The following is an 18,211-nucleotide window of genomic DNA, read 5'->3' as shown; positions in this document are numbered from 1 at the left end:
CCCCATTTTCACTTACAGTCATATATCGTACTGATCAAGCCAAACAACTTTCATTCTCACAGTCATTAGCTCTGCCACACAGGAAGTCGGCCATTCTGGATTTTCTGAAAATTGCAGGCTGTGAAGTTTTAAATACTGGTAATGGTGTGCATTATTTAAATGAGTGCAAAAACGCTCAAATATATGAACACTAGTTGTATTTGTTCATATACGGCCATATACCAGATTTAAATATCAGACAAATGTAATAATGGCAACAGGCCTATTTACTGAATCCTCATTTGTGCTTTTAGTCTACAGACTTAATGTACGTCTATTTTAAACGTAGATACGTTTTTTGCATTCTCTGAGGCAGACATTTTTAATACAAAAATAATTAAGGGTCTTCCAATACCCACAGGTTCAACTGAATGTATGGTATTTTTGTGTGTATTTTTTATTGTTTTTTGGTTGCTAACTGCATATTCAGTTATTATGCACTAAAATATTTACATGTAATTGCATTTACAATGTAATTAACACAATTACTGAGGTATATAATGATTTCACTGCAAAACAACCCCAAAAAATGCAGCAAATTGCATCACAAAATTTGAGAAAAGACGCAGCAAATACAGTCATTTTGTAATCCCAGCTAGACAAATTACGTGGCCATTTCCTAACTGCACCACAATTTGATGACCAAACCTTCATCGTGGCAACGTAACTGTTTATGTTGTGACAACCGGAAAAGAGAAATTCCTGGATTAGTTGCCAAACACAGAGTTGTCGGCCATTTGGCCTGGGCAAAAGATAACACATGGGCGTGGCTGGGGAGCTCTGTAGCCCCACCTTTTGACAAAAGTGGTGGGGCCAGTTTCTTCTATGGTCACCAAACTTGCTACATATATTTATCTCAACAAGCCGGACAACTTTCAAAATTCAAGTCATTAGCTCGCCCAACAGAAAGTCGGCCATTTTGGATTGAATGTGTATTTTTTGAAAATTGAAGGCCCTGAACTTTTGAATACTCCTCCTAGGGGATTCATGTGATTGTCACCAAATTTAGGTAATATTATGTAAGACACTGAAGATGCAAATCGCGAATGGATTTTTGATTTATCGAATGGTGTTGCCATGGCGAGGCAAAAAACTTATTGAAAAAAAGGGAAAAAGGAAGTGTCACATATTTTCTGCGTGCATTGTGTGAATTAAATAATAACTGTCTATTTGTTCATGGGGGCTGATCGCATGGATGTGGCTATTGTGGGTCATGGTCTTAGCGCCACCAACTGGCAGCAGGAAGTGTGGCAGTTACAACAAGCTTTGAAAAAATCCTCTTATATTTATCTAAATCATGTCAAACTTGGACAGAATAATGTCAAGACATCGCTGATGTAATTTTGTGAAAGGATTCTTGATATCTTAAATAGTTTTGCCATTTTAACGCATCAAACTTTATTCTTTATTTGTATATTTGAGTGTTTTGAGGCTCTTAATATGCTTAAAATTTCATGACATTCGGCACACACGAGTTGTTGGCCATTAGGCGAAGGTAAAAGCTAAGACATGGGTGTGGAGTGGGGGCTCGGTAGTGCCCCCTTTTGACTAAAGTGATGGAGTCAGTTTGACCTACAGTCACCAAACTCGGTACATATATACTTCATCATGCAGGACAACTTTCCATATTACAGTCATTAGCTGTGCCCAACAGGAAGCTGGCCATTTTGGATTGAATGTGGATTTTTTTGACAATCACATACTCTGAACTTTTAAATACTCCTCCTACAGAAATCATGCGATTCTCACCAAATTTGATCAACATGATCCCAAGACATTGATGATGATAAATTGTGAACGGATTTTTTTATATATCGAACGGTGTCGCCATGGCAAGACAATAAATTTATGGCAAAAAAAAGGGAATCAGAAAGTGTCTATGCATTGAGTGATTTAGATCAAAGTTGAGCTGTATGTTTGGTCATGGGGCTGATCACACTGATGCGGCTATTGTGGGTCACGGCCAACTGACAACAGGAAGTGTGACACTTTGTGACTTTGAAATAATCCTCTTATATTTACCTTCTCAAATGCATGCACCCACCATGCTTTGTTTTCCTAGGGCCACCAGGTGGCAATGGCAGCGTAGTACTTGGGCACATCATCGCTGCTTGCAGCTATATTTTTTTTTATTATTTCAAGGTTTTCTGTAATTTTGGGGTACTTGAAATTTTGCATACACATCAGAGTCATCCGCTATTAGGGCTGGGCAAAGCTGCATAGTGTGGGGGGGGGGTGGGAGTGGGGAGCTCTGTAGCACCCCTTTGAAAATAGGCATATAAGGGGGCTCTGTAGCACCCCCATTTTCACCTACAGTCACCAAAATTGGTACATATATTGTTCTCTTCATGCCAGACAACTTTCATAATTACAGTTATTAGCTCTGCCCAACAGTAAGTCTGCCATTTTGGATTGTTTTGAATATTGCAGTCTCTGAACTTTTAAATACTCCTACTAGGGGATTCGCGAGACTGTCACCACATTTAGAAAATATTATGCCCAGACAATGAAGATGCTAAGTTGTGAACAGATTTTTGATATATCGAACAGTGTTGCCATGGCGAGACATTAAATTAATGGCGACAAATGGGAAACAGGAAGTAGTATTGGATTCGAGTCCACCTTAGTCGAGTCTGAGTCAAGTCCGAGTCTTTAAACAAATGAGTCTGAGTTGTGTCAGAGTCCAAAAGGGGCCGAGTCGGACTCAAGACCGAGTCCATAACAGGCCGAGTCCGAGCCGAATGAATCTGTTCATGAATCTGAATTAAAACTGTAACTGTAAACTCAACATCAATATTTTAAGCTTATTTTAAACTTCACAACTAAGAAAAACAGTTTGTCAATAAAAATGTAACAAAAAAACCTCATATATACATTTTATGATTAGTATCCTGCTGAACAGACTTCTAAGTGGTTTCAGAATTAAAGCATATTCTTTAGGTGTCTGAAGACAAAACTGTCCTTCAACACAATTCTTATTGCGTTGTCGACATTTCAATTATTTGTTGCTTTTTCTCCTCCACTCAAGCTTAAACTGTGATAAAAGAAAGTGAAAGCTGTGTTAGTCATTACAACCAAGGTAATTATGTTTCGAATTTTAATTTAGTTTTTATTTCTACTTCATTATCAATTTGACAATTCAATTTAATTTAGTTTTATTTAAAATTATCCCTATCTAAAGAAATAATAGTCTATACTGAGATTAATTTCTGAATTTTTATCTCTATCTGCCAACTGATTTGGGAAAATACAGTACATACAAATTCAACACAGTAGTAATTACTTCTCTGAGAAGTTATGTCTCACAATTTGACTGAAAATGCTACATCCAAAAACACTGGAAAAGCCCACTGATAATATTAGGGCCATGTCGTCAGGGACATGATTTTCTAGTTAATTTGCAGGAAACCGCACAATGCAGGGGCAGTTCTGCGTGATGCTCGTGTACCTAAATCCCTGATGCGTCTGTGTGCGTCTCGCAGCAGCTGCCACAGAAGATTAAAAAAAAAATAAAAAATTGATATTTGCTTGAGCGGCAGCCATGTTGGTCTGCAATCCGTTGGAAATCTTTAAATACCAACCAAAGAAAATTTCACTGAGCTCTTCTTTAACAGCAAAAACATGGAGAATAATAATTCTGAGTCAAAAATTTAACAGAATTCTCTATCAAAAGTGTCAAGAGATATAGGCTAAAAAACTTTGCTAGTTTTAATACCATAAACCGGTGAGAATCGATACACTCTGTTCCATAACTGTACTAGGAGGACAATATGTCAAAGAATTAAAATTCCTCAGGCTCTGGAGACATTAAAAGACACTTATGTGCTCATGCTGACACTGCTATGCAGGCCGCGGGCCCGGGAATCGATTTGGTCGGAGAGATGCAGGAACTGCTGCGAGAGATGTTGAACATGTTACCAATGCTGACAAAGGTCGTTGCTGACTTGGAGGATCTTGCTGTGATACATCGATCGATCACTACCATGGAGGCGAAATTTACTGATGTGGTCACAAGAGTGGGGGATGTCGAGAACCAGATCGATTATCTGGAGTCATCGGATAAGGAATTACCTGCTAATCCACTAGCGATCAAGGCAGATTTGGAGCGTGTCTGGGAGAAGTTGGAGGACATGGAAAACTGTAGCCGGCGGAATAACATCCGTATCGTGCAAGTCCTGGAGGGAGTGGAGGGACGGGATATGGTGGAATTCCTGGATGGGCTCATTCCGAGTCTGCTCGACATAGCAGACGTGGAATGTGAATGGGTTGGGGCACTCCATAAAAAGGAGGAAGGTTATTTCTCTTAAGCGTAAGAAATCTGATATAGTGTTACTTCAAGAAATGCACTTTCTCTGCAGGAAGCTGAAAAATGTGGTAAGATATGGGGTGGGCATTTTTTTATAGTGCTGGCTCGAGTAAGAGCAGGGGAGTCATTACACTAAGTAAACATCTACAATTCAAATGTCTCAAACAGAGTAAAGATAAATTAGGGAGAGTCATTATTGTTTTAGCTGAAATTCAGGGACAAAGTCTTATTTTAGCTAATATTTATGCACCTAACATCGATGATCAGGATTTTGATAGATCTTGAAGGGATGTTGCAAACCGCTGGCACCCCTCATGATATAATATTGGGAGGAGACTTTAATCTTTTGATGGACTCCGTCATTGATCATAGTGAAGCAAAAGTGTGCAAGCCCCCTAAAGCAACACTGACACTTCACAGGATGTGTAAAAATATTTGTCTTACAGATATTTGGAGACGTTTTAACCCATCTGGGAGGGAGTATAATTTGTTTTCATCAGTCCATAAGATTTACTCTAGAATAGATTTTTTTTATTTTATTTTTTATATCTAAGTCCCTCATTTCATCTGTCGTTGATTGCTCAATTGGAAACATTTTAGTCAGATCTCAGATCATGCCCTGGTGTGTTTAGAGGTGTTGCCACATATGAAGAAAAGGAAAACATATAGTTGGCGCTTTAATGTATCCTTCTTGCAAAATCATGAATTCCAACAAACGCTAAAGGCTGAAATCAATTTCTATATGGAGACCAACTGGTCCTCAGTATCCTCTGTGGGCGTGGCTTGGGAGGCACTTAAGGCGGTTCTTAGGGGCCGGATTATACAGTATGCCACTTTCACCAAAAAATCCAAAGCACAAGAACTCGTGGAATTGGAAGGGAATATTAAAAGTGCAGAGGCAGAGCTGAAGCACCGAATGTCGTCTAATAGCCTCAGAGAATTGACCCGATTGAAATACAGATATCATACTATTTTGTTGCGGAAGGTGGAGGTTTGGCTATTCAGGGCAAAACAGTCATACTTTGAGTCGGGGGACAAGGCAGGAAAACATCTGGCTAGATAAATAAAACAGAGTCTTTTTCTACCATTCCCTCAGGGAAATCTGCTAGTGATGAAATATTTACCTCGGCCACTGATATAAATAATGCTTTTAAAGAATTATATCTTGATCTTTATAGTTCCACATCTTCGTCTACTGAAGAGGATATTAGAAATTTTGTGGAACTATTAGAACTTCCTAAACTGAGCAAAAAAATTCTCTTGATTCTGAGATAACCTTGGAGGAGTTTGGTGAGGTAATTAAGGCCTTGCCTACAGGCAAGTTATGATAGAAGTTTATATGGAATCATTAAAGAATGGAAAGCTTCCCCCAACCATGACACAAGCCTGAATCAGTCTGGTTCTTAAAAAGGACAAAGATCCAAGCGAGTGTAAGAGTTACTGTCCAATTTCCCTGATCCAGCTAGATGTAAAAAATGGTATAAAAAATTCTGGCTAACCGATTAAGTAACGTTATGAAATCTCTTATACATATAGATCAGGTGGGGTTTATTCAACAGCCGCAGCTGTTCTGATAACATAAGGCGTTTCATCAATATCATGTGGTCAGTGGCGAATGATCAGACTCCGGTCGCTGCCATCGCACTTGATGCTGAAAAGGCATTTGATATGGTAGAATGGGATTATCTTTTTAAGATTTTGGAAATGTAAGGGTTCAGGAAAACTTTTATTGGATGAAGTTACTTTATAGACACCCGGTAGCGGCGGTACAAAAAAATGGATTAATTTCAGATTATTTTACTCTGGACAGGGGCACCCGGCAGGGTTGCCCTCTTTCCCCCTTATTGTTCTGTCTGGCCCTGGAACCATTAGCAGCCGCGATAAGAAAGGATGACGATTTTCCAGGGGTGGTGGCGGGAGGTGTGGCGCATAAGCTTTTGCTTTACGCTGATGATATTTTATAATACGTCTCCGACCCCACCAGATCTATGCCTTGCCTCCACAGAATTATTAATTCCTTTTCCAAGTTCTCAAGATACAGAGTTAATTGGTCTAAATCTAAGACTCTGGCTCTGACAGCGTACTGCCCGGTAACGGCTTTTCAGCCGAGCGCCTTCCAGTGGCCCAAACAGGGCATTAAGTATTTGGGTATTTTATTCCCAGCAAATTTGTGTGATTTAGTTAGAGTTAATTTTGACCCTTTAATAAAAAGGTTTTCGAGCGATGTGGGCAGGTGGGCTTCATTACATTTATCTATGATTGGGAAGATTAATGTTATTAAAATTAATTGTATTCCAAAATTCAATTACTTGCTGCAATCTCTCCCTATAGATGTTCCCCTCTCTTATTTCAAGCAATTTGATAGCATAGGGAAGTCCTTCATTTGGAATGGTAAACATCCCAGATTACATTTCAGTAAGTTGCATAGGCCGATTGACAAAGGTGGGTTAGGCCTACCCAAGATTTTGTTTTATTATTATGCATTCGGTCTCAGACATTTGGCTCATTGGTCTCTTCCACCTGAGAGAGCCCCTCCCTGGTTTTGTATTGAACAGGAAGTTCTTGCCCCTATTTCGCCATTGCAAAGCCTTTCTATCAAACTAACCGGAGAAGTTAAGTTACACCCCGTAATCTCGCATTTGAACTTGGTATGGACAAAAGTGTCCAGTGTGTTTAATTCGGACATTTATTTAAATGTAGCTTCGAGCACATGGCTGAACCCAAAATTATGAATTAATAAGTCCCCTTTCTGCTGGACAGAGTGGATTGAGAGGGAGGTTAATACGCTCTGTGACCTATATGAGAGTGGAGTGTTGAGATCCTTTGAAAACATGGTTCAACATTTTGGGATTCCCAGGTCTCAGTTCTTTAGGTAGTTACAGCTGCACCACCTGCTCTGTACTATTTTTGGGAGTAGCATACACCCCCCTACAGCTGCAGATACTCTGGGAGTGGCGTTTACTGCTTTTGGAAAAGGTCACGAGGCATCAGTGTATTACTCCCTGCTAATTCAGAGCCTGGTGGATGGAGCTTCGGCTTCTCTAAAGAGATTATGTGAGAAAGATGTAAACTTGGTAATGGAGGAGGGAGTGTGAGCTAGGATTCTAAAAAACTTCAAGTCTACATCTAGAGATGAAAGCGACTGATGCAATTTAAGATTTTACATCAATTCTATTGGACCACCTCTAGATTGTATAGGCTTGGTCTGAAAGATACACCCACCTGTTGGTGATGCCAATCAAAAGATGGAGACACAACCCATTTTTTCTGGTGGTGTGTTAAGATCCAAGAATTTTGGTTGAAGGTTCAGAGTATTATGTGTGACGTATTGGGCACTCAAATTTCATTTTGTCCCAGACTCTGTATTTTAGGCGATGAGGTGGTCATTAATATAGGGGATAAATGTATAAAAAATTGGGTCCTAGCCAGTGTTATGATTGGCAGACAGATTGTTCTTAGGGGATGGAAGTCGGTTGGAGCGCCCTCATTTCAAGAGTGGTGCACAGAGATGGGGAGGGTGGCGGCATTCGAGGAAATGTCATGTAGAAAGCTAGGCAATTTAGATTAATTTAATAAAAAATGGGGCAGCTACTTGGGCTTCTTGGAGGGTTCTCGGGGAGAGGCAGTGGAGAGAGAAGTGCAGCTTTAAATGTGTGTGATTATTTGTATTTATTTTTATATGGATTTTTTCTTTCTTTTTTTTTTGGTATGTATTTTCAAGTGTGACCACAGGGATATTTGTTGAGGGTCAGGGTGGGGTTGGGGATTGGGAGGGGGGAAGTGAATAATGGTTAATGTTGATTCTGTGAATATATGTTTTGCTTTTCTTTGTCAATTGTGTGAATCAATAAAACTGTTAATCAGTAATGGACCAGTTCAAGCTGACAACAGTGCGTGGACCACAAGAGACTACAGAAGCCCACATGTGTAGATACATTATGCCCAAAAAGACTTAATATCAAATATTAATACTATTTGTATGAATTTTTATTTCAATATGCTGTTTTTAGTAAACTGTGAGAGACATGATGTGGGTGACTTGACTCCATGAAGTTCTTGATTTTAAGATTTTAACCACGATGAAACCGCAATGCGAGCACCGTCTTGGCTGCACAAATGCCACATGCAATTTTACCAGTTGTCAGGTCATGTGTCATGTGAAACTGCCTTGTTTAGTTTCTATTACATTGGATACATACCTGTCTTTGTTTTCGTCGTGTCAGCCACCTCGGTAGTTGATGTTATACAGTACTCTCTGTAGTAACGTTCAAGTGTATTGGTTGATTGATATGTGTGCCTGTGCGTGTGTGTCTTTGCTTAAATACAGTGAAACAACTCTGGCTATGTCTATGACTTCAGGGGCTAATAGAACTGCATGCAAACAGAGATGTGTTCATTGATTTCTGTTTTGTTATTTATTAATTTTTTCATTGCATCACCAATGTCATGGACTCGGCTGGACTCGGAAAAAAATCCTATATTCCAAAGGCTCGAATCCGAGTCAAGTCTGAGTAAAAATGCATCCAAGTCCATTAAAACTGGGCTCGTAACTTGGACTCGAGTCCGAGTCCAAACTTGAGAACCCCAACTCAAACAGGAAGTTTCTCATATCTTCTGTGTGCAATGTGTGATTTAGATCATGTATGTTTAGTCTTGGGGGTTAATCAAATGGATGTGACTATTTTGGGTCAAGGTCATAGTGCCACCACCCGGCAGCAGGAAGTGTGGCTCTTACAACAGACTTTAAAATAGACCTCTTATATTTCCCAAAATTGCTTCAAAATTGTTTAGAATAATGTCCAATGCCAAATGCATGTGTCCACCTTGCATTGTTTTCCGAAAGCCACCGGGTGGAAATGGACTCATGGTGCTTGGGCCCGTTATCGCTGCTTGGTATATTTTCACTTTGTTATGCTTGTGTTGTTCCCTGTCAAAAATGACCGGTCATTGGAAATGAATAGATTAGACTACAAAATACAGAAATATTAAGTGTTCAGGAGCATCCCAATCCTTTAATCAAATCAAATCACATCATAACCACAAGTGTGAAGATGGTGAAAATCTTAGTAGATGCTCCACAACAACTTAGATGAGCACATATGTGGATGTGTGTATGCACACAAAGTCCTCAGACATGTGCGCACGCACACACACACACACACATACACAATGTGTATTGAGTGCACCATCTTTCTATTTACACTCTTTGAAGAATATTTCAAGATCTACTCATCATATTATGTTGCGTTTTGGCTTGTTTGAATCGGGATAGTCTGCTGTAAGTTACTACATATTATTTTCTGTTATATATACACTATATTGCCAAAAGTATTCGCTCATCTGCCTTTAGACGCATATGAACTTAAGTGACATCCCATTCTTAATCCATAGGGTTTAATATGACGTCGGCCCACCCTTTGCAGCTATAACAGCTTCAACTCTTCTGGGAAGGCTTTCCACATGGTTTAGGAGTGTGTTTATGGGAATTTTTGACCATTCTTCCAGAAGCGCATTTGTGAGGTCGGACACTGATGTTGGACGAGAAGGCCTGGCTCGCAGTCTTCGCTCTAATTCATCCCAAAGGTGCTCTGTCGGGTTGAGGTCAGGACTCTGTGCAGGCCAGTCAAGTTCTTCAACACCAAACTCGCTCATCCATGTCTTTATGGACCTTGCTTTGTGCACTGGTGTGCAGTCATGTTGGAACAGGAAGGGGCCATCCCCAAACTGTTCCCACAAAGTTGGGAGCATGGAATTGTCCAAAATCTCTTGGTATGCTGAAGCATTCAGAGTTCCTTTCACTGGAACTAAGGGGCCAAGCCCAGCTCCTGAAAAACAACCCCACACCATAATCCCCCCTCCACCAAACTTCACAGTTGGCACAATGCAGTCAGACAAGTACCGTTCTCCTGGCAACCGCCAAACCCAGACTCGTCCATCAGATTGCCAGATGGAGAAGCGTGATTCGTCACTCCAGAGAACGCGTCTCCACTGCTCTAGAGTCCAGTGGTGGCGTGCTTTACACCACTGCATCCGGAGCTTTGCATTGCACTTGGTGATGTATGGCTTGGATGCAGCTGCTCGGCCATGGAAACCCATTCCATGAAGCTCTCTATGCACTGTTCTTGAGCTAATCTGAAGGCCACATGAACTTTGGAGGTCTGTAGCGATTGACTCTGCAGAAAGTTGGCGACCTCTGCGCACTATGCGCCTCAGCATCCGCTGACCCCGCTCTGTCATTTTACGTGGCCTACCACTTCGTGGCTGAGTTGCTGTCATTCCCAATCGCTTCCACTTTGTTATAATACCACTGACAGTTGACTGTGGAATATTTAGTAGCGAGGAAATTTCACAACTGGACTTGTTGCACAGGTGACATCCTATCACAGTACCACGCTGGAATTCACTGAGCTCCTGAGAGCGGCCCATTCTTTAACAAATGTTTGTAGAAGCAGTCTGCATGCCTAGGTGCTTCATTTTATACACCTGTGGCCATGGAAGTGATTGGAACACCTGAATTCAATTATTTGGATGGGTGAGCGAATACTTTTGGCAATATAGTGTATGTCTAAGGAAAAACGTGACAAAAAGACACTCCTGTTTATTATATATATGTGTGTCAGTGGGAATTTCATACACTAATACTCACTGCAGTATGGCCTCTGAGTGAAACAAATTTGCTCATTGCATTCTACAAATTGAGACATTTCCAATGATATATATCACATAGCTACTCTGAATATAATTGTTGTGATAACAAATTTGCAACTGATGAGAATGAAACAGATCTTATTTGTCAGAAAATTAAAAACAATTATTTAAGAATTGGTAGGATCAGCTATATGCATTGTAAAGTTTCTAAGCTTTAAAATGACACATATTTTGTTCAGCTCAAGCAAGTGGTTGTTTATTTATTATATAATTATATATAATAAATGCCCCTCACTAGCCCGGTATGAGCTCAGTTCAATTAATTGTTCTATCACAGAAATATATATATATTTTTAAAGGAGTATAAAACCTGTCATAATAAAAAAAAAAAAAGATCTAATGCAACATCTTGTGATAATACAGTGCATCCGGAAAGTATTCATAGCGCTTAATTTTTTCCACATTTTGTTATGTTACAGCCTTATTCCAAAATGGATTAAATTAATTCTTTTCCTCAAAATTCTACAAACAATACCCCATAATAACAACGTGAAAGAAGTTTGTTTGAAATCTTTGCAAATGTATTAAAAATAAAAAACAAAACAAAAAATCATATGTACATAAGTATTCACAATCTTTGCTCAATACTTTGTTGAAGCACCTTTGGCACCAATTACAGCATCAAGTCTTTTTGAGTATGATGCTACAAGCTTGGCACACCTATTTTTGGGCAGTTTCTCCCATTCTTCTTTGCAGGACCTCTCAAGCTCCATCAGGTTGGATGGGGAGCGTCGGTGCACAGCCATTTTCAGATCTCTCCAGAGATGTTCAATCGGGTTCAAGTCTGGGCTCTGGCTGGGCCACTCAAGGACATTCACAGAGTTGTCCCGGAGCCACTCCTTTGTTATCTTGGCTGTGTGCTTAGGGTCGTTGTCCTGTTGGAAGATGAACCTTCGCCCCAGTCTGAGGTCCAGAGCGCTCTGGAGCAGGTTTTCATCAAGGATGTCTCTGTACATTGCTGCATTCATCTTTCCCTCGATCCTGACTAGTCTCCCAGTCCCTGCCGCTGAAAAACATCTCCACAGCATGATGCTGCCACCACCATGCTTCACTGTAGGGATGGTATTGGCCAGGTGATGCCTGGTTTCCTCCAGACATGACGCTTGCCATTCAGGCCAAAGAGTTCAATCTTTGTTTCTCATGGTCTAAGAGTCCTTCAGGTGCCTTTTGGCAAACTCCAGGCGGGCTGTCATGTGCCTTTTACTGAGGAGTGGCTTCTGTCTGGCCACTCTACCATACAGGCCTGATTGGTGGAGTGCCGCAGAGATGGTTGTTCTTCTGGAAGGTTCTCCTCTCTCCACAGAGAAATGCTGGAGCTCTGTCAGAGTGACCATCGGGTTCTTGGTCACCTCCCTGACGAAGGCCCTTCTCCACCGATCGCTCAGTTTGGCCGGGCGGCCAGCTCTAGGAAGAGTCCTGGTGGTTCCAAACTTCTTCCATTTATGGATGATGGAGGCCACTGTGCTCATCGGGACCTTCAATGCTGCAGACATTTTTCTGTACTCTTCACCAGATCTGTGCTTCGATACAATCCTATCTCGGAGGTCTACAGACAATTCCTTGGACTTCATGGCTTGGTTTGTGCTCTGACATGCACTGTTAACTGTGGGACCTTATATAGACAGGTGTGTGCCTTTACAAATCATGTCCAATCAACTGAATTTACCACAGGTGGACTCCAATCAAGTTGTAGAAACATCGCAAGGATGATCAGTGGAAACAGGATGCACCTGAGCTCAATTTTGAGTGTCATGGCAAAGGCTGTGAATACTTATGTACATGTGATTTTTTTCATTTTTTATTTTTAATAAATTTGCAAAGATTTCAAACAAACTTCTTTCACATTGTCATTATGGGGTATTGTTTGTAGAATTTTGAGGAAAATAATGAATTTAATCCATTTTGGAATAAGGCTGTAACATAACAAAATGTGGAAAAAGTGAAGCGCTGTGAATACTTTCCGGATGCACTGTATATGCAATATGAGAGATTTATAAACAATCTTAGTGGGTTGCTCATTTTTGACCGGGAACACAAAATTTATAAGCACAAAACGAACACGCTTTACAAATTGCTACATGCATATGACACATAAATATAAACGTAAATATGGTATTAAACATATTTAATTACATAACAAATGGAGAGTGAAAACAGTTAATGTATTGCAAGAATATTACCAGTGATTAATGCATTGAATACCATAGTAAACACATATGGGTCATAGTAGACCCACATAAGCATTCTAGTGGTACTGATGCACATTCTCTTATCATTTAAAAAATATTCACAAAAAAAAAAAAAAAATCAGTTCACATGGTCAAAGACACCTTAATAGAGGAATACCTGAAGTGGTAGATCAAAAGACTAGTAATTATGTTCATAACAATCATCATGGTTTTACTACTGTAACCATAGTTAGTAAAACCATCCGGATTGAGGTGAGTAACCACGCCACCATGAGGACCTACTAAGTAGTGGGAATTGGGCATTCCAAATTGGGAGAAAAGGGGATAAAAATTTTAAAAAATCAATATATCAATATTTTATTAAATCTCTACTTAATACCTGCATAATTATTATGCTCCAATGTATCTCTAACTCAACTCAACATATATTCAACATTCAGAAACTGTATATCACTATAGGCTGGTTCACACCAAATCCGTTCATTATGTTCTTTCCATGTTTTTGATGCATTTTGAGGAACATAGAATCAGTGTTTTTAATGTGAGTGTCAAGTCGTTCAGATCCAGAGTATGAAAGCAGAGTGGCAACAATTTCCCCTCCGCACTTAAAGCATTCTCTATTCACTCCACTCTAGCTCCACTCCGGGTTGTGCATTTCCCGCACCCCGCTCGCTGATAAGAGAAACCTTGCTCCGTGTTCACTCCATGAAAATTTTGCGCTTAACTACCACTCCACTGTAAAGTTATTTCAGTATGCTTTTAAATATCACAAACATACGTGCAGAAGATGATTGAAATGAAAAAGTAAATACACAATAATAGGAGAAAAGCTATAATGTGCTTTATTAGAACACTAACATTAGCCCAAATCTACAGTATATGAAATTATTTATATTAGCATTTCGTGTCAATAGTGTGTACAACTGCTTAACACATGGTGAATTCTTGCTGCATTATGGGCCGTTAACAGGTGTTGTGCTCATGATAGAGCGTTAATGGAGCACTCTTGGAGCGAGAGAAAACAATGACGCTCCGATTTTCAAAAAACCCGCTCCTTGCTCCGGTTCCACTCCGCTCACATACACTGTTCTGATCACAAACTCATGTGGGAAATGCATAACCGATTTAAACAAACATGGATGTACGGGAGTGCTGCCGTTGATGTTGCTGCTGCTCTGTTACGAGTCTCAAAAGAAACGGGCTACGCGCATTTGGGTGCAGTCTTAGGTGGAAAGACAGAGACTGCGATGTGAATTGAAGGTGAGTGGCGGTCAAAGTTAAGCTCCACTTTAAGCGCTTGTTCACCATCTCCATTACTTTGTGGTCCAGTGTCGTGGCCACTCATGTTCACTTTCCATTGGCTGCAAACCATAAGACTTCAAATTTGAGTCGTGAACCAATAAACACTATGAGATTTTAGTAGGCTTAAAAATATATATTTTTATATCCTCCAGCTAAATGGAATAATTTCACTGTCCAATTTGATTAAATAATTTTTTACCCAGAGTAACTGAATACTCTCCATCTTACATCACCGCGTCCTGACCTCATATGTGCTCAAACCGTTAATCTTAAACTGTGGAGTTCACATAGAGTTCACTCTTTTTTTCAGTGAGCAAGATGGCGCCAGGCTGTGTGTCAGCATGTTGTCGCTTCTTGTCCAGTTTATCAGTTTTTGTTGTTTTTTTTGTGATTGTTGTGTGTTTTATCACCCACTCGGTTTGCTCCCCTTTGGTCGATGACTGATTGACTTTACTAAATATTCGCTCATCGGTTATGGAGCTTTGAAGTCGTGACCCTAGAGGAGAGTGTTTTTTTTCATCCTCGAATTTGTGCCTTCTGCACCAGTGAAGATCTATCATTCGACCAGGTGTATATGCCTGAGCAAGAAATGCTGTAGGAAACGGTAAATGAGCCGGAGCTCTTGTGAGATTAATAAACAATCTGAGGGATCCGTCCACAGGGTTTCTGATCTCTGTGGAGGACAGTGATGGGACAGCACTGGCTCTGCGATAAGCCCCAAGTATACTTCGGTCAGACGCGAGGCGCGTGGCGCAAATCTCGCCATCAGCAGGTGAGAAACAGATCAATATTTTAGTACACTTTTCCTATAAATTCTCTTCCCTGCTCAGTCAATCTCCACTTTAACTTTCACATTCTTCTTCTTGTGTTTTTGGTGATGCACATTCTTCATGCATACGCCCCCTACTGGACAGGGAGGAGAATTTCTAGCAAAAATTTACTTAAATATTGATCTGTTTCTCACTCACACCTATCATATCGCTTCTTTAAACATTGATTTAACCACTGCAGCCATATGGATTACATTTATGCTAATCTATGTGATTTTTGGAATGTCAAATTTGGCACCCATTTATGGACCTACAGAGCTGAAATATTCTTCTAAAAATTTTAATTTGTGTTCTGCAGAAGAAAGTCATACACATCTGGGATGACATGAGGGTGAGTAAATGATGAGAGAATTTTCATTTTTGGGTGAACTATTCCTTTAAACAAATATAAAAAAGGGACAATATTTCACCTGTCCTAGCCTCACTACACTGACTACTGATAAAATACAGAATCCAATACAAAATGCTTTTTATTTGTATTTAAAGCTGTGCATAGATTCACACCAGGGTACATCTCAGATTTAATCAGCCTTCACCAATCCCAGAGGGCTCTCCGTTTTTCCTAACCAACTGCACCTTACTGTCCTCCACTCTTGTCTGAAAGTGTTAGGGTGATCGCGCCTTCGCAGCTCCGAGACTGAGGAATGAATTACCGCTGTATCTTAAATGTTCCACCACTACTGACATGTTTAAAAGCTTTCTGGCTTTTTATAAGATATTTTAATAATGGTCTGTTAAGGTGTAATATTTTGTGTTTGTTTTTATTAATGCAATGTTTTTTTGTTTTTTTATCTCTGTACAGCACTTTGGTCTACTTTGTAATTTTGAAAGTGCTTTATAAATAAAGTCTGAGTTGAGTTACAATTAGCGGTCGACTGATATGAGTTTTTTAATGAACGATGCCGATATCCAGAGAGCAGGGTGGCCGACAGGCTGATACAATGCCGATATATCACACAATTTAATATAGTAAATAACAAACATAAAATTGCTAAAAAAATATATAAACTCTTATTTAGCACTATATTTACTCAATTTCACACAAAACGAAAAAATAATATTGTATTTGAAATGGTAGATAGCAGTTTCTTCAGATTTCTGTTTAGTCATCAAATTTTAGTAATTTGTTTGCAAATTAAGAAATTGTTAATATATTAGGAAGAAGGAAATAACAGTACACACAGTAGTCCAGCAACCATGGATTACATGTCCATGTTAGCAATCGCATTTTCTAAAAAAATACAGAATAAAACCAATTGTACATATAGTGCATAGTGAATAAGACATTTACTTATTGCACACGTGAAGCACTTTTACCTTGGGCTGCATCCAAAAACATAGGCAGCTGACTTGCTCCCTTGCTGCCTAATCAGTTAATGGCTTAACTGACAGCTGTTTTGTATGAATGGAACTCTTAAGGAAACTGGTCTCCGAACAGTTTGAAAAGCACCTCTATATACAGCCTCCAGAGACAGCATTTTCCTGGTTTCGGATGCAGCCTTGAAGTTGCACTCACGCACTCGTGTGGATACAGTGAGTGCAGCAGCAATCTCCTGACAGTTTAAACGGCCTGGATTTGATTCGCCTGCTTTTATTGATACAGAGTGACCATCATGATCTGTGAATCAGAGGAACTTTTTATCTTGAAGTTTTGATTCTGGCTGATAGAATACGTGCTTAGAGGAAGATATTAGGTGAGCGCTCGATGGGAAGAAAATGCTGGATTTTCGTGAGGTTCGTAAATTACATCTGTTTAAACGAGATATCTGCACATTTGCAAATGGTATATAATACAAGTTTTATTGATATTTGCCTTTTATCATTAGAAAAGAAACTTAAAGGTGACAGGGAACTGTTGAGGAGTGACTGTTAGAATTCGTGCTTTAGAGGTAAATAAATGAGCACTCCACAGGATGCTGGATCTGCTCAAGTTGTGTGAGGTTGGGTTATTACATCTGTTTAAACAAAATATGCACATATTTGCAGACAGTATATGATATTAGTTTTATTGATATTTGCCTTTTTATCATTAGACGAGAATTAAAAGTTACAGGGAACTGTTGAGGAGAGAGAGGGAGAATGAAACAGGCGAGCACTTTAACATCATGCCGCTGCTCTGATATGCGGACCGTTTAAATGACACTGTGTTGCACACCGGTCTATTATTGTAGCAACATGATGGCACATAACAACAAAATGAACCATGACTGGTCGTTTACATGTCTCAGTTGCTTCACATGCAAGCAGGTGATTCTCAGTGCCCTCAAGAAACAAATCGGCAAAACGAGAAAATATATTGGCTGATTTATCGGCATCGGCGATATATCAGTTGACCACTAGTTATGACTCTGTTCACACAGCATCAAACCTGAACTTTTCAGGTAATGTTACAACTTCTCATTCAGGTATATAGCCAGTGCTACATTTACCAGTATTTTCAAACAGCGGTTTGTGTTCACACATGACCTCTAAACTGAAAATTGCAGGTATTTATCTGGAAATGCGTTAAAGCGACAAATCATAAACTATATAATGACGGCTTTGATCAATTACGTTTTTAGTTTACGGTCCAGGGGCTGGTTGCACCAGCTATACACAAGTTACAACTTAGCCTAGTTATGGCGTAAATGGGCACTAAATCACAATTTATGCAATTACCAAAAATGTGAGCGTTGCACCATTAAACTTAGGTAGAACGTAACCCTACATATGAACTAAATATTTACAGAAGCCTCCGACCAGGAGTAACGGTTGGAATAAAAAAGCAGACGGATATTTTATGACATCAATGAGCTCATGATTTGCGTGACAGGCATCAATCCTTTCGACATACAGTA

At 39.7% G+C, this 18,211-nt stretch overlaps 1 protein-coding gene across 1 annotated transcript in view; it reads right to left on the bottom strand.

The window, feature by feature from the left end:
* Positions 1 to 18,211, bottom strand: part of LOC127425151 (NEDD8-conjugating enzyme Ubc12-like) — a 69,946-nt gene that overhangs the window by 10,815 nt on the left and 40,920 nt on the right. The window lies entirely within an intron of this gene.

This window comes from Myxocyprinus asiaticus, chromosome 34 (assembly GCF_019703515.2).
Source record: "Myxocyprinus asiaticus isolate MX2 ecotype Aquarium Trade chromosome 34, UBuf_Myxa_2, whole genome shotgun sequence".
Taxonomy (NCBI): domain Eukaryota; kingdom Metazoa; phylum Chordata; class Actinopteri; order Cypriniformes; family Catostomidae; genus Myxocyprinus; species Myxocyprinus asiaticus.
Note: the sequence above shows the minus strand (reverse complement) of the source record. Positions and strands in the feature narration are given on the sequence as shown.